The sequence below is a fragment of the Dipteris shenzhenensis genome, chromosome 18, assembly GCF_047967505.1.
Source record: "Dipteris shenzhenensis isolate YYH24624 ecotype China chromosome 18, Dip_SZ_1.0, whole genome shotgun sequence".
Taxonomy (NCBI): domain Eukaryota; kingdom Viridiplantae; phylum Streptophyta; class Polypodiopsida; order Gleicheniales; family Dipteridaceae; genus Dipteris; species Dipteris shenzhenensis.
The window spans coordinates 50,491,261-50,515,153 of NC_141613.1; positions in this window are offsets into that span (position 1 = coordinate 50,491,261).

The following is a 23,893-nucleotide window of genomic DNA, read 5'->3' on the forward strand; positions in this document are numbered from 1 at the left end:
TGTCCATGCACCAAATGTGCAAGAAATGGTACCACCAAGTACGGTATACAATCAAGGGTAGATGATGGATCAGCTGTTGGTGGAAATGATGAGCCAAATGGGGCTGATATGCAGGTGGGACAGCAAGCTGAAATGCCCTTGAGAAGATCATCTAGAGTTTCTAGACCACCTGATAGGTTTGTTCCAGGGGTAGACTATGTGATGCTTACTGATTGCGGGGAGGCTTCTTGCTATAGAGAGGCTATGATGCACGAGGATCAATGCAAGTGGGAGTATGCTATGCAATCAGAGATGAGTTCACTTATGAAGAATAAGACTTGGGACTTGGTTTCTTTGCCACATGGAAAGAAAGCATTGCCATGTAAATGGGTCTACAAAATGAAGGTCACAGGTGATGATGTGCCTAGGTATAAGGCCCGTTTCGTTGCTAAAGGGTTCAAGCAAGAGAAGGGTGTGGACTTTGATGAGATATTCTCTCTGGTTGTGAAGATGACCACACTTAGATGCATGCTTCGACTAGTGGCATCAGAGGATATGGAGCTTATGTAGATGGATGTCAAGACAGCTTTCTTGCATGGGGATTTGCATGAGGAAATTTACATGGTGCAACCGGAAGGCTTTGAAGAAAAGGGCAAAGAGCATTTAGTTTGCAAGCTGAAGAAGAGTCTCTATGGTCTTAAGCAAGCGGCTAGAGAATGGTTTCATAAGTTTGATGCTTTCATTCGGTCCCAAGGTTTTAGAAGGAGTGAAATTGATCACTGCCTCTACACTAAAAGGGCTAAGGATAATAGCTTGATAATCCTGGCACTATATGTGGATGATATGCTATTGGCTAGCAAGAATACTTATGAGCTAGATGCCTTAAAGGCCAAGTTGCATGAGGCCTTTGATGTGAAGGATTTGGGACTTGCAGGTCATATTCTTGGTATGCGCATCACGCATGATCGGAGTAGGAAACTCCTTTGGCTTTCACAAAAAGAGTATGTTACAAAAGTATTGCAGCGTTTCAATATGGAGGGGGGGAAGGCAGTGAGTACTCCATTGCCTCCATATGTGAAACTAAGTGATATAGATAGTCCCAAATCAGATGAGGAAAGGGCTATGATGGCCAAGGTTCCTTATGCATCAGCAGTTGGGAGTCTTATGTATGCTATGATAGCTACTAGACCAGACATTGCATTTGCAGTGGGAGTTATTAGCTGGTATATGGCTAATGCAGGAAAGAGGCATTGGGAGGCAGTTAAGTGCATCATGAGGTACATGAAGGGTACTAAGGAGATGTGCATCTGCTTTGGTAGAAGAGACATGCATGTACTTGGGTACACAGATTTAGACTATGTAGGGCATGTGGATAGTAGGAGATCCACTTCTGGTTATGTGTTCATCTTTGCAGGTGGTGCAGTGTCATGGATGTCTCGCACACAAAAGTGCGTTGCTTTGTCTACCACAGAGGCTGAGTATGTTGTAGCCACAGAGGGTTGCAAGGAGGCTATATGGCTTTATCGGCTAGTGGGAGATTTGGGGATTCATACATGTGTACTGACATTACATAGTGATTCCATGAGTGCTATTCAGCTAGCACGAAATCCAGTCTTTCATGCAAAGACCAAACACATTGAGGTCAGGTACTATTTCATCAAGGAGGTACTTGAGGACAAGTGCATAGAGCTTGTCAAGGTTCATACAGACTACCTAGTCACAGCGGTTTGAGTATTGTCATGTATTGATGGGCATTGGATAGTATGCTCACTGGTTGTTCTCCCTTAAAGGCATATTGTCATTTAAGTGGGAGGTTGTGGGGGTTAAAGGTCACTATGCCTTTACCCCGGTTATGTACAATACTCAAACACATATATAAATGAATGAAAAAGAAGATTCGGGTGTTCTGCACCCACCAAAAACTTGTGTGGCTCTCTGTTTCTCTCTCTCCCTCTTTCATTCTTCCTTCCGTTGAGAGCACTCTCAATCTATACAACTTGGACAACTCTATGGGCCACATGATACCAAGATTGGACCCTAGACTTGTATTTTATTGGCACAAAGGGCCATATTCCTTCCAAGGCTGCTTGGATGGATGTTGGCACTGTTACCTCCAAATTTACAAAATTGATTGAAAATTTAGGGAGCCTCAAGCTTCCAAATGAGGTCATAATGTGTATTCATCATTGGGTCCATGACTTTATCTCATTATGCCATAATAAGGCAACATTGCCTTTTCTTGTTGCACCTAATAACCATTGTGGTACAATGATCCATGACTTGGTGAGGTAGAACCTAGAAGGGATCACTTAGTTGAGCTCACCTAATTGACATTGTAGGCTTCCCTCTTTCTAAGATATAGTGCCCTTTCTGATTGAAGGAGGTTCCATGGAGCTATCTCAGTTGGAGGCTACTTTGTAAAGAATCTAGCCATCAAATCCACCAACTTCCTTCCATGAAATTAATCTTGCATATAATTCTACATCCTCACTAAAAAACTTTTGTAGATGCAAAAAGATATCTTTATATTGACCTAACAATAACTATTAGATTTCAAGTTTGGTGTGAGACAGATGGTGATAGATTGTGCTGGAGGTTTCTCTTCACCTTGGAGGTCCTATGTTAATGATCCCTCATTTCCATAGGAGGGTTAAAAAATAAGTCAAGTTCCAATATTGTAGGATTTTTTTTGTATGCGCTCTTCTTTATGTAGCTAGCATGTTACTATCGCTTCTAGCTTATATTGAGGGTTCCTTTCCTCCACTCCATTCCTTGAGTAATTGAACTACAATTCTAGTCTATGCTAATATTCCCTCCATTGGAGTGGGTTCTTGAGAGTATCTATGAAATATTATTAGAATTGAGAGTATCTATGAAATTGGAGTGGGTTCTTGAGAAGTGGGTTTTTTCCCTCCTTTGTATTGCTACTTCTTCAAATTCTAGGATGCATTAAATTGATGGTAGGATAGCCATGTTTCAAGATCATATTGAGATCTTGATGTTCAAGATGAGAAATATGGGAATTCTCTTCAACACTATCTTGATTAAGATCAAGGTCTCTAAGTGGATGTATTGTCGGCAAGTGAAATAAGTCCCCTTGGTGTGGGTCTCCCCCATTTGGGTCCCATATCTGTTGTTGTGTGCAATTATTACGTTTCATATTTTTCATGGGGCTTTTTTCACTAGTCTAACTCATTGTGAGTTCCTTATGAAAGGGTAAGTTTTTCCATTTGGAATATGAACATTAATAATTTGACATGTTCTTCATGTTATGAAATTGGAAGAAACATTAGAACATGGATACTTGCATTGTGAAGTTTTACATTATGAAAACAACCCATGGTTTGGGTTATCAACAAGATTGAACATGAAAATATGATGTTACGCATAGGTGTGCTCACTTCTGGTATTTATGAGTCACAGGTCTTATTATTCAATCCTACTATTCAATCCTACATATTCAATCCTACACTACTAAATCTCACATGCATGTGTGTTGTTCTTCCTCGGAGGAGAAGCCCTTTTCTGTTAATAGTTGTGCCGTTATATGGCATGTATGGTAGGGAGACCTAGGATGAAGGACCTCATTCCCATGTCCATGTTTGATAAGGAGAATCCCATTTCAAACTTTTACTACTTACAAGTGCATTTTTTCAAGCTACACATCAAGATCCTATTGGAGGGTATCCAAAGTATTGATATATCTATTATTGGGTTCCCAAAGGAGGTATGCCACTAAAAGAGGCACACATCATAAGGTGGCTTTCTATGAAAGATTGCATCCCCATTCCAAAATAGTGAAGGAACTACTAAGGAAGAAAAGTTACCATGGTGTCATGATGTGTGATTTGTTTTCACGATCAATTATACCACTTGGTTAAGAAATGTGTGATGAAATAAACTTATTCCACATGATGAAGCATGATTCATGATTAAAGCTTATCTTAAATTAATGAAAGTTGCATATTTTAGCATGGGTCAAGATGTAAATTACTAACTAGGATTAGGGGTTATGGGAAATCCTAACTTTAATTGGTAACATGCTTTTTGAGGAAAAAAATTGATGTTTCCATTTTAACATTTAAGGTGTTTTCATCAATATAACAATCAATAAAATCATAAAAAACGTTAGAGATGCAAAATGATGCATAGAATGTGGAATATTTGTGGACATTGTACTTGGCACTAGCAAGAGCAATTAGTAAGTGGGAGATAATATCTATTACAGTCAACAAACATTGAGTCAAGGGATGTATATTATGGTCATGTTAATAGCAAAGATGCCAAGGTGGGCCAAAGGATTATTGGATGAGGAAAAAGGCTTAATCATGTATATGTAGCATACAACATAGCAAACAATTTACATGAGATCAGTCACATAAGTCAAAGAATTAGTTACTTTTTGTGCGGTATGAAAGTCAAATGATGAATTGGCATAGGTTATGAAGCGTACAAGATAGCGAACAATTTACATGAGATGAGTCACGTAAGTTAAAGAACCAATTACTTTTTGTGAGGTACTAAAGTCAAATGATGAATGGACACATGTTATAAAGATGAATACAATGGCATTTTAAAGAACAGGGCTGACCAAAGTCACCAAATAGTGTTGAGCCAAGCGGGGATGGCCCAAGATGCAAGGTAAAAATCTTGTTGTTAAGTTAGATAATGGAGCGATGGCCTAATCGGTAGGAGTGCTGAGAGATATTAAAATCATGAGTTTCAGGCTCACCTACTATGTATGGTTTACAACATCAGATTTCCATGACCAATTAGATGGTTACAATAGGGTTATGACATTATACTAAGAAGACCCTTTATGCACATGATAGGGTCATCGAATTGAATATATCTATGAAAGGACAAGTAGATCACGAGTCTTGACATTCAAACTTGGAAAGCCCATCCCATGTTTGGTAACTTATTGGTAGCCAAGTCCAACACTAGGATTGCTTTTGTGAGAATGTGTTCTAGGCTTGTAACAACGAAAATGATGTGGGAGATGATCGAGTTGAATATTGTTATGCTCTACTACCAAAACTTGAGTTCTCCCACAACTAGAACATATCCTTGAACCATAAACTCACTCAAAAAAGAGGAACATAGATGGCTGCTGCTTATGATTCGAAGATGTCATGAACTACAGTCCCCTTGAGCATGATGAATATATTAACAGACCTTGAGGAAGGAATGGGGGCGAGCAAGATTAAGTTGACCCCTAGCTAAGATATGTTGGTACTATTATGACCACAAGTTCTCCTCCAATTGGGGAGCTAGGTCAGATAGGCTAAAGGCCCCATTACGGTCTCTAGGCAGAAGATGCACCTCCATAAAAGGCTAAGTCCTCATTAAGAGCCAATCCCCCAATTGAGCACAAGTTCTCGAGGGACAAGAACACAGGGAATTATTCTAAGGAGAAGCAACTTGATCCGAAGGGCTTGGTGGATGATGAAGAAAAAGATGTTGAGGTATGCCAAGTCCCCAAGCACTTTAAGTCCTACACGATCCAAGACCTCATCTTACTTCTAGAGATGAGAGAATGGACTAAGGTTAAAGAAGTAGACCTCGCATTTAGGGATGAAGACCCTAAACTGGGTCTACATTGTTGATGACCTCACAATCAAAAAAGAAGTCGACCTAATTGCCCTCCTCTAAGAATACACAGATTCCTTTGCCTACCAAGTACATTAATAAGAAGAATGTGCCTCCTAAGGTTGTTCAACACACCATCCCTATGTGGATGATATTTGACTGGGTCTACCACCCTCTTAACCTTCCCTGAGCTCTAGCCTAATATCTACTTCCTTCACTGTCCCTTTGCTCATGCCTCTCACCACTTTCAACTAACCCAATAGTAACAAACTTACTAGCCCCTCACACCTAACTTCTTTCCTTCCCTTGCTAATCCTACCCTTGAGGATTACCAAGCTAGTCAAACCATTTGCCCAGTTCTTCCCTCCCTTCTCTCTGATTCCCCTCCCACAACACTTCCATATTTCTCCCCCATGTTCCCAGATTCTCTCCCTACTCCATCATCACCTCCGACACTACTTGTGTTGCCATCAACAGAAAATGACCCAATATTTTATTTTGAATATCAAGATCTAGATAATCCAATTCGCACTCCCATGCCAAATTCCAATGATGGGTATGATTTTGATGTAATACCACTTCCCAGTAATCCCATCAAGGATTTCTAGAGCACATATCCTGATATGAAAACTCGAGGTGGATGGCAACTTCCCTACGAAACTTCGTCAGCACTAAATTAGTGAAGCTTGGGTCAGCAACTTGGATCCCCAACCTAATTGGTGCCACCCCAAGCTCTTTGATGTAATCTTCTTGAAAGAGTACCTATGTGCACCTCCATGTCTCAGAACCCATCCAAGTTCTATGCAGTTCCATGATGGCACAGATGGGAGGCCAACATACACACTTTGGGTGAGGATCGCACCATTAATTTGCCAATGATCGAGCCAGACTCTAGTGTAGAATGGAACATCCAAAGCACACTAATCCGAGCACTTCAACAGCATGCAAAATTAATCCTATGACAACATTGACTGCATCCTTTGCCAAAGTGCTATCTTCTGTAAAACATTGGAATACATTCTGGAGGTCCCCATCCACATCGACCGCCATTTGCCTACACTCAGTTTCAATCCCAATGAATGATGCTCAGACTACAAGCTGCCTCTATCAAAGAGTCATCTTCTTAGAAGCACACCATATATCTCTATTTGAACAAATGGTGGATATAGGCTTCTTGGAAATGGAGCAAAAATTGTATGGTGCCAAGGCTTTACAATAGGATCGACTGGCATGCCACAAGTTCCATAGCCAATGGGTTATGTGCATGGAATCCCAACTCCATGATCACAATAAGCCATAAGCCGAGGACAAGTAATGAAATGGATTCAGGGGTATGTTGTCTTTGTGCCAACATGGACTTAGGTAGCACAAAATGTGTGTGTAGAGTAGCAAACAAAGCTTCGCTTGTACTTGCATAAATCTCTCTTAGGAGTCCTCAACATGCATCTCCACCAACATGCAACTCCTACATGCATGTTCTACCTGCAAGTTCTACATATGATTCCTACATGCAATTTGTACATGTAACTCCTACATACATGTTCTACATGCAACTCCTACATGCAACTTGCAACTCCTGCTTGCAACTTCTAGATGCAAGTTCTAGATACAAGTTGTACATGTAGAGAGAGAATGTCTTACAATTCCTACATGCAAAGAGAGAAGCTCGCCAACTTGTATAAATACCCATAATGGAATGAAGCCCACACTCTTTGGGGCATTGTGTTGAGTTCTACTTTGGTATTTTAAGCGATGGTCTCCAAGTTTCCATGCTTCCTTGCACTCCACGTCCAAAAGCATGTCCTAACCTTGCATCTCCTCATCCCCTCTCCTCCAACCTTGCAACCCCTCCTCTCCCTCTCCTCCTCCCAACTCCTCCTCCCTTTTCCTCCCTCCTCCTCTCTTATCCTCCCTCCTCCTTCCTCCTTCTCCCTTCTCCTCCATCTCCTCCTTCTTCCTTCTCCTCCTCCTCCTCCCTTCTCCTCCCTCTCCTCCTCCCTCCTCCTCCTCCCTTCTCCTCTCTCTTTTTCCCCCCCTATGCACTTATACCTTCTTCCTTCCCCACTCCTATGCTCCCCCTAAACCCTTAGTCCCTCAACCCTTGACCTCCATGATCTACGAGGGAGACAAGTTCTCCACCATGTACTCTACCCTGAACCTTGGATCCTCCTTCTAATCCCTAAACCCCTTCTAAACTCTGGAACTTGTTTTGAACCATGGAACCTCTTTTAAACCCTAGAACTCCTTCTAAACTCTGGAACCCCTAATGAAGCCTTCATTACCCCAATTAGGATGATGCACATTCCTTTTACACATGCATGCACTATGTTTGCTTACCACACTTAAGCCTACGTCTCTCACCGGAATACAAGCTGAGGTCCTAAGATATACTTATACTACAAACGACGACATCGATATATCCATAGGTGACAAAAAGCCTCGGAACCCTACATATACTAAGAATACCCTACTCTTCCTGCTGTGAAAGCTGTGGGAAAGAGCCAACAAAAGTATTATCATGTCTAAAAATTTACTAATGTCATGTCTAGTAGATAAATGAATCATTAAAATTTAAATTTTGGGGAACTATTTTCATCTTCAAATTGCACTTGATCTAATTAAGGTAAGATAACAGAGAGAGAGAGAGAGAGAGAGAGAGAGAGAGAGAGAGAGAGAGAGAGATTAGACTACAAAGAGAAAAACAAGAAAAGCTAAATTAGCCATTTATTAAAAGCAAATTTAAAAGACAACAAAGAAGATAAGCTATATACCCATTTGTAACCACATGTCTATATTTTAATAAAGGTAGCTGTAAGTAGAGTTAATTTGTATGAAAAGAATACTTTGCATGAATGTTAACATGAGTGTAAGGAAGTAAAAGAAACTATTTTAGAAGAAGAAGAAAATCATGTAATTGAATACAAAATTTACTAGGGATTTTTATGATCATGGGGTGATGTTATATTTTTAAAAAAGAGAGCAAACAAATAATTGGAAAAAACACTAAAGATGATTTACAACTATATTTAGGCATTAAAGGAGAACATAAATCAATTCACTACGTATAATGGAAAGAAAAAATAAATATAACTCATTAAAAATGGTAAACATGGAATTTTTAGGAGAAAGGAAGGAAGTAGAGTAATATATATATATATATATATATGTAAAGAGGTAGATATAGTATGGACATTGATCCTCAATATATATATATATATATATATATAAAGAGGTAGATATAGTACGGATATTGATCCTCAGGTTGGCTAGCTAGTCGAGCCCTCAAAAAACCAATAGGTAGTGCGAGGAGATGCCCACGTGGACTTCACACACTGCAAAAAAGTGCATATTACATGGAGGTCCGTGACCTATGGAGAAGAAGCTCCATCATGGGCATAAAAAAGAAGTAGCATCTAGTGTACCTTTCAATCCATACTAGTTCCTTATGCACAGTCTTCTCTCAGATGCATGAGCGATGCACCAAATGAGGTACCAAACAATCACGCAGGACTTTGCAGTAGCAACAATAGTAAATGTAATGCATGAGTGGAAGCAGACGCATCAGCGGCAACAGTTGTAGAACCAACAGTCGAGGCAGCGGGAGTTGCAGTAGAGCAATGATTATGGACAGTAGTTATGGGAGTTTTAGGACTAGAAGAGCTAGTCTCAAAGCAAAAGGAGACTCTCAAGGGGCAGGGGGTTCTAGAGCGTAGCAGGCGTGGGCAAATCCACCAGGAGGTACTGAGCACAGTAAGCGGTGAGGCTAGGCATAGCTTAGGAGTCCTTTATATAGGCTAGGGAGCTTGATCAACAGGCTAGGGGGTCAAGATAGCTAGTCAAGGAGAGTAGAGTCAGTCAGATGATTTTTTTGGGGGGTTTTTAGGGAGTATTTAGTGGAGGGTTTTAGCTCTTAGTGGGTTTGGCTAGGACCGTTAAGTTTAGAGGGAGTTAGTTTTAGGTAGATTAGTTCAAAAAACAAGGTTTCTAATAAACATGAATTTATAATAATATCTTGCATAAAAGATTTGATTTCTTAAAAAAATCCGATTAGCTAGGGAAAAAGAACCTTTTTTGGGGTTTTTTTTTTTGGGAGGGAGATTATAACAAAGGAGGGATAAATATATATAAATTTTTAGAGGAAAAAATCATATAAATTGGGATATAGTAAAGGGGAAAAAAGAATTTTAGGGGATTAAAAACTAGGGAAAAAATTGTTTTAAAGTACTAATTGTTTTATTAAAAAGGGGGGGTTCAATATACATTGGGATGTATCGAGGGAGGTATGTGTGGAGGGGAAAGAGAGAGAGAGAAAAAAAGGGGGGGGGGTTGAGAAAACAAGGGGGAAGGAGGGGGTAAGAAGTGTGTATGTGTGTGTGTACCCACCTTGACCTGGAGGGACACCATATGATGGGGGCAAGACACACGATATCCTAGCCCCCACCAAGAAGTGTTAGTAGGGAAGAAGTATTGATATGACAACTAGGAAACTGATTCTCATGTATGAATTTAAAGATTAGATTATCAATCTTATGTCGAAGAAACACATTGTCGCTGAATAGCTTTATGAGTTTAGTTAAATCTAGCGAAGCCATCTCATGGTTGGATGCAACATATATAATGGGAACAACCTGAGATAAACACACCTTGTAGCAGTTGTTCTTGGGTCTATTGGTATGAAAATGAATGAAAGCAACATTGGGGACATGTAGTTTGTCTTTCTTCCATGCAATTGACGAAAAATATTTTTTGATAAAAGGTTTTTGTAATATGAAAGTAGTATTGAGAAAAGTAGTATCTTGAGTAGCAGACCCAATGAAATTTGAAGTAGGTTTTAAGAAAATGATGTTAAGAGGATAAATCCACCATGGGTTTTTGAGTGATATTTCTTGAGATGGATCTAGGCACCTCATAATGAACTTATTATTGCAAAAGTTAAGATCATCTATGTATCTGAATGAATATAGAAAGTCTTCTACCATATCCCATAGATTTAGGCACATAAGTCTTCTAATAAAAGCAATCTCAAATTTGAGAAGATATAAGTTGCACCATGAGGGTGAACATGAGTACCCCATGGCTATTCCAAGGACTTGTTTAGCAATGTTCTTGCCACTTTTCACAAACGCATTAGTCAGAACATATAGATTAAGTTCTATAAATTTGTCAAATGAAACTTTGGGTTTTTAAATCTTAGTTAGCATCAACCTCTAATTATGTGTTTTAAACCCTGAATACCCTTTTTTTACAAAGTAAGTCCAAGTGAAATTTCAAGGAAAACATCAAGCTATCATCCCCTATATGTGGAATGGCTTCGTAGCAAGTAGTAATGTTAAAGGTATGCGTGGAAAAAATGGATGGAGGAAGATTAATCAAGAAGTCACAAGAGCTATTTATCATCCAAAAGGCATTTATCTTCTTCCGATAGAATTTCCATGCATCATTAAGCGATTGAGGTCGAGGAGGAGGCTCTCACACCTTTTGGGTGAAACTGTTTAAAACAAACCCATAATGGCGTTACAAGAAGGAAGGCCATGGGTAGTAAAGAAAATGGTTAGGTTTAGAGGTGATTTTTAGGGGGTTTAGTCATTTAGGTTAATATTAGGGGGTTATTTTCTAAGTAATTATATATTAAAAAGAAATCACGCCTTTTGGTGGTGGGTTTTAATACAAAGTATATAGGGTTGGCTTAATACTTACAAGGATACTTAGGAAGGGGGATTTGATTCTACACTTATTTTATGGTCAAGTATGTAGAAACGTATTAACTAGAAACACTTTAATTATTATATAAAGGGTTTAAAGTGTAAAAGAGGGGAGGGGGAAAAAATGCAAAAACAATCACACAACAATAATCATAGGGTCCTTACAAGGACTTATAAGAAAATTATTAAGGGGGGGGGAATAGTAAGTTAAAAAGTACACATTAAAGAAGGGGGGGAAAAGGAACTATTAGTGAATAAAAAGGGATGGAGATAAAGAGTGTGAGTTAAATCCCTTCCACTTATACCTATAGATCCTTTATGCTTCTCCAAACAACCTTTTAGGCCTCTCTTGGGGGAGAGCAGAGAGAATGTATGAATACAGAGGAGGGAGAGATGAGAGAGAGGGGGGGAGGGGGGGGGTAAGGGAATTAAAAGGAGGAAAATAAAAGAAGGAAGAAATGGGGAAGGAGGGAGGATAAATAAAATGCAATGAAAAATACATTCAAGACAGAGGGACCTATGAGTCCATCGTTCGGAGGAGGCATGCAAGAATTAAAGGCAATGCAGATTGGATGGTAGTTATCGACTTACCATGGTCTTGGAATAAAAGCACAAAGTGAGGCAAAGCATGCATAGCTCGAGGCCCGTGAGTGGCAACAGTCACTGTCGTAGTGTGTGCAAAGGTTGAGACAGTAGCGCGAAGGACGAGGAGGAGAGGCTATACAGAGTACAGAGGGGTAAATCAAAAGGGACCAAGGGCAACACACCAAAGATGCTGTACAAGGCACAACGACTACAAGGAGTCTAGAGTCACATGCGACGGGCTAGAGGATAAGGGGCGGGAGGGGCATGTGCAGTAGGCATTGTGGGAGGGGCAGTAAGGTTGAGTAGATGCGTGAGTGTGGAGAATTGTAAGGTGGTTTAGATAGGGTATGTAGTCTAGGTAGTCGAGAGAGAGAACATCATAGGTTTGGAGAAAGTTGGAGGGGTTTGGGGGGGTGGTAAGGTTAGGGGGGTTTAGATAATAAATTAGAATAATTAAGAAAACTAAAATAAACTAAAAATTAGAAAGAAAAATAGGCGAATTAGGAAAATAAAGAGAATTAGGGAAAAGAAAGGTTAGCAAAAAATTAGGAGAATTTTTAAGAAATATTATTTAAGGACAAATAGGCAAAAAATAGGGAGAAATAATTAGGAAAAAATTAGACGGTAGGGAGTGAAAAGGAAAAAAGAAATTAGAGTATGAAAAATTAAGAAACAATTAAGGAGAATGTACAAAGCTAGAGGAGGAAGAAGAGGAGGAATAAATTGGGAAAGGGAGAGGTTCTAAGGAAAAATTAGGTAAAAGAGGAGGAAGAAGGGTAGAGAGAGAGTGTGTGTGTGGGGCAAGGGGAAAATTTTGAGAGGGGGATAGGGGAAAGGTTGTTTAAAAAGGTTTATCAAAGGAATTTTTTTAAGGGAAAAAAGTACTTTGCAAGGTCAAAAGATTTAAAAGGGGGAGAAATGGAAATACGAAAAAAATTAGAGACAAATTAAGGGAAAAATAAGGGATTTTTGAGAGGGAAAAAATTAGGAAAATTAAGGGGAAAACATAGAAGAAGATTAGGGAGAAATTAAGGGAAGATAAGGTGAGTTCAAGAAAAATAAGATGAAATTTTAGGGAAGTTAAGATAAAATACAGTAAAAGCGAAAGAAATTAAGAGAAATAAAAAATCTAAGGAAAAAATTAAAAATTTAAGAAATTAAGTGGATGCAAGAGAAAAAGGGAGTAGTAAGTGTGTGTGTGTTACCTATTATTTCAATGAATCTAAATCTCCACTAATCCATGCTCTTAGATAACGCTTTGAAAGGCCCTTGGCAACCATTGCTTCATCAAGGCTATGTTCACATTTATGTTAATATTAAAGGGTACAACAGAGTTGAGAGACAATCCTCAAGAAAAGAGAAATCCATTTAATTACTCTAGCTGCATTTCAAATCATGAATCCAAGAGAATAACATCTTATCAATTAGTCCAATGGTGAAAACCATAAGACAACTTCTAAATTAAGTAAGCTGCAAGGTAGTTCACTTTCAAATTCTTAAATTGCAAACACATATATTTATGTAAGTGTGCATAATAGGGTCGAGAGCACTTTATCTCTCATCATAATTCTCTCAAGTGTATTCTTCAAGGTTGCCAACGTCTTCTTCTGCAATATCATGCCCAAGACTCTATTTGCAAATCTGACTGAGAGGTGTACCAACTCACCTACATCCATCCACAAGCACAGCATGTTAGAACATGAATACAATGCACTGTGGGACTACAGGCTTCAGTGCCGGCACATAATTGTTATCCGTGTCACTCTATCTAGACTAGCAATATCAAATCTTGGCATTCTAGTATTCAAAAAAGATCAGAGATTGGCTTTTAAACAGTTAAAGAAATGGGTATAAAATGTTAAAGTAATTCTCAAGGGAATATATGAAATAATCGCAAGCCCTGTTGTCCTTTATTCTCAATTCTTATCCAATCATAATGTTGAATCATCTTAGACCTGCAAACAAGAACCCTGAAAAAATGATGCATAGAAACTTGCATATAGAACACAAGGGTAAAATTTGTCTTGACTCAGCTCATACCCAAGACAATTCCATGTTTCACTTACCAAAATCATATCCATGAAGTTCTAGAGGGAAGCCAAAGAAATCTTCAAGGAACCCATACTTCAAATCTTGGCATGTTTTATTAAAGGGTGGAGTATAGGAAGACCCAAAAATAAGCAAAAGGTAATCAATTTTACAAAGGACCGCCTTCTCAAGTAGTGGCAGAAATTTGTGGACAGCCATATTGTATGCTACATATCTTGCGATACATAAGGAATCGCAATCTGACTTGAACTGAGAAGTTGCAGATCTCTGGACAAGCTATAATTTTTCTTTTGAAAGCATATCCATCAGACATTTGTATCAAGAGTTATACCCTCTACAAAATAGCTAAAAGTTATTGTAGTTACAGCCAGTAAATTACCTTCTCATGTAGTGACAGAAATTTGTGGACAGCCATATTGCAAGCTGAATATCTTCTTATACATAAGGAATCACATTCTAACTTAAATTGGGAAGTTTCAGATCTTTGGACAAGCTATAATTTTTATTTTGGAAGTGTACCAATTAGACATTTGTACAAAAAGTTATACTCTCTACAAAACAGCTAAAAGTTGCTATTGTTACAGCCTGTAAATTAGTGCAATTAGCCAGTTCCTAAAAGTGAAGTGTAAATAATGAAATCAACTAAAGAGCATTAGTGCTTGCTTGACTAGCGTCCTTTCTCCTTCATCTATAGATTATGAGAAACATAACCAATACATAGACTCCATAATGTATGGGTGGCACCACTAATTAAGCAAGAGAAGTACTAATCCTTGTACTCAAAGGAGAAGTACTAATCTTTGTATGGTTCTCAAGGGAAAAGTACTAATCTTTGTAATCAATATTTCTATCTTCAATGTGATATAGTAGCTTTTTTGAACAATCCTGTAATATGGTCCTTACAGTATGGTTGGGGTAGGAGCCAAACTGTTGCAAACCATGAACCACTTGAAAGCCATCTTGGCACTAAGAAAATTAATATATAACTTTGAAAGATTAGAAATCTGTTCTCAAAAGGCTATGTTAGTATAGAACAATGTAGTACCAATTTAAATGGCAATATAGTGCAAAGGTTTTAAGAAAGGTGAAAAGCTATAGACAAGATAGAGGTGGAAGGGTAATAAAGGAAGGGGGGGGAGGGCGGGGGAAGGTAAAATATAAGAGGAATTAAAAAGGGGGGTATAGGGGGAATTTTAGAAGGGGAATTAAAAGGGAAAAAGTAAAGGGACAATAAAGAGTAAATGATATAGGTAGAGAAGGGGGAGGAAAAAAGGAAAGGGGGGACAAAAACAACAAAAATTAGGAAGAGATAGGAAGGGGGAGAGGGGAGAGAATGTATGAATACAGAGGAGGGAGAGATGAGAGAGAGGTGGGGGGGTTAGGGAATTAGAAGGAGGAAAATGAAAGAACGAAGAAAGGGGGGGGGAGGATAAATAAAATGCAACGGAAAATAAATTTAAGATTGAGGGACTTGCGAGTCCATTGTTCGAAGGAGGCATGCACGAATTGAAGGCAATGCAGATTGGGTGGCAGTTACCAACTTACCATGGTCTTGCATTAAAAGCACAAAGTGAGGTGAAGTGTGCATAGCTCGAGGCCCATGGGTGGCAGCAGTCATTGCAGCAATGTGCACAAAGGCCGAGACAGTAGCGTGAAGGACGAGGAGGAGAGGCTATACAGAGGGGCAAAGTAGAAGGGGCCAAGGGCAACACACCAAAGATGCCATACAAGGCACAGTGACTACAAGGAGTCTAGCGCCATGTGCAAGCTAGAGGGCAAGGGGCGAGAGGGGCATGTGTAGTAGGCATTGTGGGAGGGGGGCAGTAAGGTTCAGTAGATGGGTGAGTGCGGAGGATTGTAAGGTGGTTTAAATAGGGTATGTAGTTGAGGGAGTAGAGAGAACATCATAGGTTTGGAGAAAGTCGGAGGGGTTTGGGGGGGTGGTAAGGTTAGGTGGGAGAATTAGGAAAATAAAGAGAATTAGGGGAAAGAAAGGTTAGCAAAAATTAGGAGATTTTTTAGGAAATATTATTTAAGGACAAATTGGCAAAAAATAGGGAGAAATAATTAGGAAAATTTTAGAGGGAGTGTAGTAAGGTAGGGAGTGAAAAGGGAAAAAAATTTTGGAGTATGAAAAATTAAGAGAAAATTAAGAAAATTAAGAAACAATTAAGGAGAATGTATAGAGCTAAAGTAGGAAGAAGAGTGGGAATAAATTAGGAAAGGGAGAGGTTTTAAGGAGAAATTAGGTAAAAGAGGAGGAACAAGGGTAGAGAGAGAGTGTGGGGGGGAGGGGGGAGGGGGGGGGATTTTGAGAGAGGGAGAGGGGAAAGGTAGTTTAAAAAGGTTTATCAAAGGATTTTTTTCAAGGGAAAAAAGTACTCTACAAGGTCAAAAGAATAAAAAGGGGGGGAAAGGGAAATTGAGGGGAAATATAAAAAAATTTAGAGACAAATTAAGGGGAAAATAAGGGAATTTTGAGAGGAGGAAAATTAGGAAAATTAAGGGGAAAACATAGAAGAAGATTAGAGAGAAATTAAGGGAAGATAAGGTGAGTTCAAGAAAAATAAGATGAAATTTTAGGAAAGTTAAGATAAAATACAGTAAAAGCGAAAGAAATTAAGAGAAATAAGAAATCTAAGGAAAAAATATAAATTTTAAGAAATTAAGTGGATGCAAGAGAAAAAGGGAGTACTAAGTGTGTGTGTTTAAATTTAAAAAGTCCCATCAATTACTGAGCCATATAATTAAATCCATCCATAGGATAATAAGATAATGAAATTCAAGACCTATATTGGTGCAATATAGACACAATAGAGATATCCAAAAACCATTTTTTATTACCAAAAATGCTTTGAGACCCTAGTACAAGAATAACTTAAAATGCCGAATCTTAAAATGCTGAATCTTTTCGAAGTTCCAGGTACCTTGGTTTGGGATCACTTACTCGTTACCATCCACAGAAACCATTTATTAGAACAAAATTGGCATCATGTAGGAAGACAAGTATGCATGTGTTCCGTAGCTTGTTATTGCTTATACCAAAGAAACAAAGAACACTAGAAAGAATCAAAATATATACCACCACAAGATAGCTTGGTTGCCAAAAGTAATCTATTGTTTCTTGCATTTTGCTTTATGATACAAAAAAGGTCTAGTTCTAGTTTTTGTCCAATAGTTTCCATTTCCCTTCATCCCTCCGCAAATTTTTGATTATTAATAAAGGCAATTTTGCTAGGGTCATAACAAGAGCGGACATCCTAGCGGTCTTACGAAATTTGTTTGAGTTCTTCACCGAAATTTCCTATAAAATTCAGTTACCAACCAAGTTAGGGGGGTGCTCCATAACTATGGTAAAATTTTTTTAAAAAGGGCATTTAATAAAGTTAAAGAGAAAAAAAAAGTAATAATAAATGTAATAAAGAAATTGAAAAAATAGGGGGGTCAACCACACCCTTATGAAAAATTACATCTTTAAACCTTTATAAGTAAACTGTGTATTAGTCACCATGAAGTACTAAAAAAGGGGGTTAATTCATAACCTAGAATAGGAGATCAGAAGACTAAGTTACAAGTGTAAGTAATTTATGGTGTTAACAAATTGTAAAAGAATTCAATTTAGGGGGTTTCAACTACCCCCAAATGAAGAAAAGATACTTGCAAAAAAATGAAACATGATTAAAGGGGTAATTTATGTCATAAAAATCTTAGGGGGGTACTCCGCACCATAATTAAGAACTTAACTAGGAAAAATGGGGGGTATTCTTTGCCCAAAATTTAATTATAATGACAAAACCATCATTAATAACATCAAAAGTAAAAAAATCTTTTTTGTAGAAGGGGGGAAAATCGCACCCACTTTTATTAATTTCAATGTAATTAATAAATAAAATTCCAAACTATGAAGCCAAATACACCAAATCATAAGCTATACCTCATCAAAGAAGATTAAGGGTAAAAAAATAATAAATCTTTTAAAACAAAAAGGACAATTAAGGCTTAATCAAGGAAACAAGAGGGACGAATCTACTAGTCCAAAATTTTAAAAGGCAACTAAGGACTAAATAAATAAATAAATAAATAAATATAAATATAAGGATAGAAAAAAAGAAAAAATTAATGATACTAAAATAAATGAAGTGAAGAACACAAACAACTACGTAACGTTTGAAAAGATTTACACTAGGTAAACAGTGGTTGCCAATCAAACAAGCATTAAGAAAAGAAGGAGCGATGCTGGTAGAAGGATAAAAAGTGAGGAGAAGCACGAGTGGTGGCCAAGCTACTCATAAGAAAGGGCTTGCATGAAGAAGCAATAGTGTACCGAGCCATTGATGCTCTGGCAATTAGACTAAGCATAAGGTCATCATTTTTAGTAAGGGCAGCTACAATTGTTTATGCCCGACCGCAAGTAAAACCTCTCTGGGATCCACAGATTCCCACTTAACTCCTTCAAGTAGCTAATTAATTGTGAATCAAATGATCTTCATAACTACAAAGTATAGCGATGTAACTTGTCATAGTAGCCGAAAAAGGAGCGGAGAAGGTCTTAAGCAACCAAAAGCACCGAGAGTTTGTAAAGGAGTCACCATCTGCTCAAACAGAGGAGTATTTGAGGGTGTAGTAAAGCTATGATGGAATCATCAGGGAGACAACCCGATTGTAAGAAGTGCAGCAAGCTCATGAGTAGAGGGACTCTACGTAGTTAAAGAGACAGTGTAGGATGTTAAACAGGGAAGTAACATGGGAGGGAACTGAGGCAGTGGGAGAACCGGGCAAAGAGAAGAGGCAGTGATGGCAGAGCAAGCCAAAGAAGACATAAGCAGAACAATGTAAGCAAAGAAGCACAAAATAGGCACAGCGTAATAACCTGAAGGTGGAAAGGAACCGAGAAGTAGAAAGTAGGGAACACATGAAGAAAGCTTTTGTAAGAGGAGCAAGAAAACTAGCATGTAAGAAAGAGGGAGTAAGCCAAGAAAGAGTATGGGCAAAAGGAGGGAAGACCTATGAGCTTGAGGTCGCCATAATCAAGTCAGAGGCAATTTAGGAGGTAAAGAAGTAGCGACTACACAAAGCTAGGGAGTATGACTCGAGCCTCGGGTAAGTAGGGGGTATAAGAAGGAGCAAAAGAGGAGTATTATGTGGCAACGTGGGTGGTGGTCTAAGAAACATATATAACGTTTTTGGGTTTTAATATAACAATGCATAAATAGTTGAATTTCCAATGTACAAATTGTATTACGGTCCTAGGTTAGAAGTGTTAGCAAATAAAGTAACCATAGGGGGTTGCGATTCTTCAAATTCTTTAAAACCCGTTTTATGAAGACTATAAAGAATCGGTCGCAACAAAAAATCCTATTATCATAAGTTAATTTAAGAAAAAACTTATGGATAAATTGCAACTAGGAAAACTTATTAAATTGAAGGAAAACTTTAATGTAGGTCTTATTTATCATTACATAAAAAATGTCTGAATTATAAACATACATTTAGCTAAGATCATTAGATAGCAATTAAAAGTTTTTTAAGGAAAAAGTAAAAATAGACCGAGTGAAAACTTAGTTAGGAGAGAGACAACAAGAGGGATTTATCATAAGAAGGGTCAATTATTTACATAGCCCAAATTAATTGCTTACCAACTTACAAAGTTAGGTATATTTAAATTTAATAAACTACAAGAAAGGTCAAGGATTAAGAATCATTAAATTACTGCCAGGCTCAAGATAGAGCACCAAAAAAAGGGGGTTCTTGTATATTAGAAAGCAGCAAGTATTGAATCACAACCAAAACAAAAATTTACCATGTTTTCATCATCTTTCAAAGCACAAGTTTCCTTAACCATAGAAAAAGTAGAAACCATGATCGTGATAGCCACACCATGTCACTCATCCATCAGAGAAATAGTTCCCTGCACATATAACCATACCAAGTTGACAAAGATCTATTAAAAAGTTTTTGAAACCATCATGTGAGTGTAATAAATGCCAGTGCATGTGTGCATGCTTGTGTGAGAAGCAATAAACTTGTAAGTAAATGTGTGTGTGTGTGTGTGTGTAGAGGGGGGGGGAGAGAGAGAGAGAGAGAGAGAGAGAGAGAGAGAGGGAGAGAGAGAGAGAGAGAGAGAGAGCAACCTATATTACATCTCCCATGTCATTTGATTGGCAAGTAGGTCTCCCTAGTTAAAATCCCTCTCTATATTGATTTTGATATTCCATACCATATACTTTTGTGAGTCTAATATTCTATTGTGTAAATTACAATCATTATTTAATGTTTACAATTTTTGTTAGCCTAGTAAATCGTTCTAGATACTGATTGAATATCCAATAGCATGAAATTTTGTGAGTTCTTAGTTGATATTATAGTCAATCTAGATATTGCATGTGTATTTTATTGGTATTCTTGATGCTCTTAGTATTCCTTGACTTGTATCTCAAGTTTTTAGTATTCAAAACACACTATTCAACATTTTAGAACTTTTGTAAATTCTAATTTCAAAATTGTATCAAAGGAAAGTCCACAAATCATGAATAACATGCTTCTATGATGTTTTAAAGCTATCTTTCAAAACAAAGTATATACTTGCTACTATGAATAATGCTATAACTAAGCTATCTTTCAAAACCAAAATTTCTTAAAATAACTAAAGGCTTGCTATGAATACACACTATGATAGGAAATAAGAGAAGACTCAAAACAACTCATGGAAGAGAAAGAGAGCATGTATTCTCAAATATGTACATACAACAATGAAGACCAAATTCAAACCCTTAGCTTTATATACATTCCACCTTTTAGACTTCCATTATATCTTTTTGATTGAGTTCGAAACTTTGAAGCTTCCCCTACCACTTGTTGACGTCAGAGATGTCTTCAAACACCTTGAATGACATGATCGCCTAGTACCAAGTGTTGTGGTCAGGTGGGGGTTCCTGCTGTAAGGTGTCCTCTTCTTCTATTAGATTCTAATTCACCTCCTTGGTATTTTGTTGTCATCGAGAACCTCAACATCCCTGAAGAGCATGGGATTTAAGATCTGGTACCATGCCATTGTGCCCAAATCTTTTGGACCATCCAAACCAAGAAACTCCTGTAGAGTCATGCCTTGTGAGTGTGTGGTGATGGCATCCTATGAAGTTGATGGTTGTGATGTGGGTCTTGAGGTGGTGGTAGTACTAGGAGTTGGACTGGTGGGTGGTGTGGGGCCTAAGGTAGTAGTATTGGGGGTAGGGCGAGTAGAATAAAAAATTTCCCATGCAATGTTGGCATCCACCTCTTGGATATTAGTTGTGGAAGCGACATGTGAATCATCGAAATGGATGAAGCCGATTTTGAGCATTTTGTGTATGGCTACCACAACCCTATTAAGAAGAACTATTAAGTTGTTAGGCTAATATTGTGTACTATTGTATGAAGCAAGAGATCTAGATGCATATTTTGCTTCTTGCCGATCGTATTGCTACATCCACCCAACGAACGAAGGAATTTGGATTGTAGGGCATGTCCTACAAGTCATTGGGTTTCAAAAGTTCTAAGATAGGCCTATCAATTGGAAAAAGGGAGGAATCCCAAAGGATGCAACACCAAATTGAGGATGGGGATGTCAGAGTCATGCTCTAAAATGATATCCTCATAGAAGTAGGCCATGGCTAGAATAGGGTGGGCATAAGCAGATTTATGATAGAGGAGGAGGTGGAATGTGAAAGAGGGGGGGGGCATGGAGAAGTTAATGTGGTGTTGTGTGGCAGCAGTGGTGAGTGTGTGGAACTAGTAGTTGAAGGTGTCTTCAACTATGCATGGTACAAGTGTGAGTGCGGCGGTGTGTGTGGATGCTAGATAGGAGCTACTGGTGGAGCTCATTAGTGCCCTCTTGAGGGGGTGGTATTGTGGTGGCTTGTTTACTCTGGAGCTACGAGTCAAAGATTTTGCTCATTATTTTTATTGAGGAGGACATGGAGTTGACCAATTTGGTGCCTCCTATACCAATTGACTCTCCATAGCCAAGATTTGAGCTTGGAGCACCTCAGACTATTAGCATTGTAGAGCCCCATCTTGTGCATCTAATGGGGGCTCCGCCCATGATATTTTTGTAGCAAGGTCAAGATCCATTTTCGAGATCTTTTCATAAAGTGCTTAGGCATGCTCTAGTGCCTCTAGTCCCATAGCCTCGACCATTTTGTGCTCTGCCCATTCTTTGTCTAGTTGCTCCTATTTGTTGTTCCTTTGAAGATGAGCTATGTGCGCATTGAAGGGCTTTTGCTTGGTGTACTCCTACTTTTTATGGCGAGGATGGTTCAAGCTGTCTAGTTCATAGAGATCAAGGTGTCCATGAGTTTGTTTTCCATCTTTGAGGTATCCTTGTTTGTTTCCATGAGGCGGGTATACCACTTGAGAGAGGAATAGTCGACAGAGGTGCAATGGGCAAGTGCCTCCATCTGGGCCGCCCTCCTGTCTCCTACAATTTGTTGATGCTACTGCTACTCTTATGGTTGGGCCTCTTCTTTTTGTTATTGATTCTACTTTGCCCAAGTCGACAGCAAGGATGGCTCAACCTTCATTTCCTTGGCCTACACATGAGGGGGGGTGGATGGGGGAGCTATGGGAGACATCCACAAGAGGAGTTTCTATAGAAGGTGGTCTCTCTATAGTTTTGACAGCATCGTCACCTTATGCACATGTATTGCTTTGGGGTGTGGGTGAAGGCGACATCAAAATGTACATTTTGTAATATGTCATTTCCTAAATCGTGGATAGAGGAGTCGTGCTTGTCTATTGAAATTCTCTAAAGCTACTAGGGTGATGCTTGGAGAGCCAAGTTGTGAACCTCTACCAAGCACAAAGGTAAATCAAGTCATGCATGCCCTGTGGATGTCCATGCTCTCAATGCTCCCCCAAATTGGATATGCACCATCACCTTATCCTCCCCCTCATATGTAGTATATTGTATCTTCCTTCAAGCTTCACAACTTCTTGTTATGGGTGAGCCTTGCCTAACTATGAGAGCCAACCCATTTTGTCCTTTCATCTCCATTTTTCATTCCAATTCTTCCAATTCAGCTTTGGTCCACTATTTTCAAATTTTTATTTCCACTCTTTTAATTTTGTTGCTCTCTAGTCTTTGTATCCTCAATGTTTCCTATTCTCAAATCAAGATAATTTCAAAGCTCTCTCTCTCTCTCTCTCTCTCTCTCTCTCTCTCATATCACACCAAACACCTAGCACATAGATCTCTCTCTCTCTCTCATATCACACCAAACACCTAGCACATACAAATATGGTGCACATTCTTTCATTTAAGCAATGTCTCATCATGCTACATCAGGATTTTAAAAATATGTGATTACTTTTTGTTCTCTCTTAAAGAATGAATAGTGATCTCTATGACTCACTTAAAAATTTGTGGAAGGTTGAAATACCTATGAATTTAAAGAGAGATGGTGATCTAGAATCAAATTAAGTAAAATTTGACCCCCTTGTAAATGAGGTTCCCTTTCAAAAACAATAACCCTCGTTTTAGTATATTATACACATTGATTTGTGATTAGCCCCCAATGTTGATAGTTTAGCTAAAGCATTGGATCTGAGAAAAGGGATCAAAAAGTGTGAAGCTCACATATGCTAGCCTAATTATCCCATCTTAGTCCTAGTTAGAATAATATATTATTTTATATATAGTTATGTCACATAATGCTATGTTATATATATACATATATATAACATAACATATGTGACATAACTATATTATATTTTTGGTTATGTCACATAATGCTAGGTTGATATTGAGGTATGTGGCATGCGTGCACACACACACACACACACCAAGAATTCATGATGTTGTCTCTTAGATTTATGGGACTAAGTCCTCAATTTTGTAGTCAAGCTTTCCAACTATGACTCCAGGATCTTACATAAAGACCAATATTTTTAAGCAAGGAAATTTAACTCTTAGCATGAGCAGAGATTTGCCAAGTCATAGAGTACTTGGT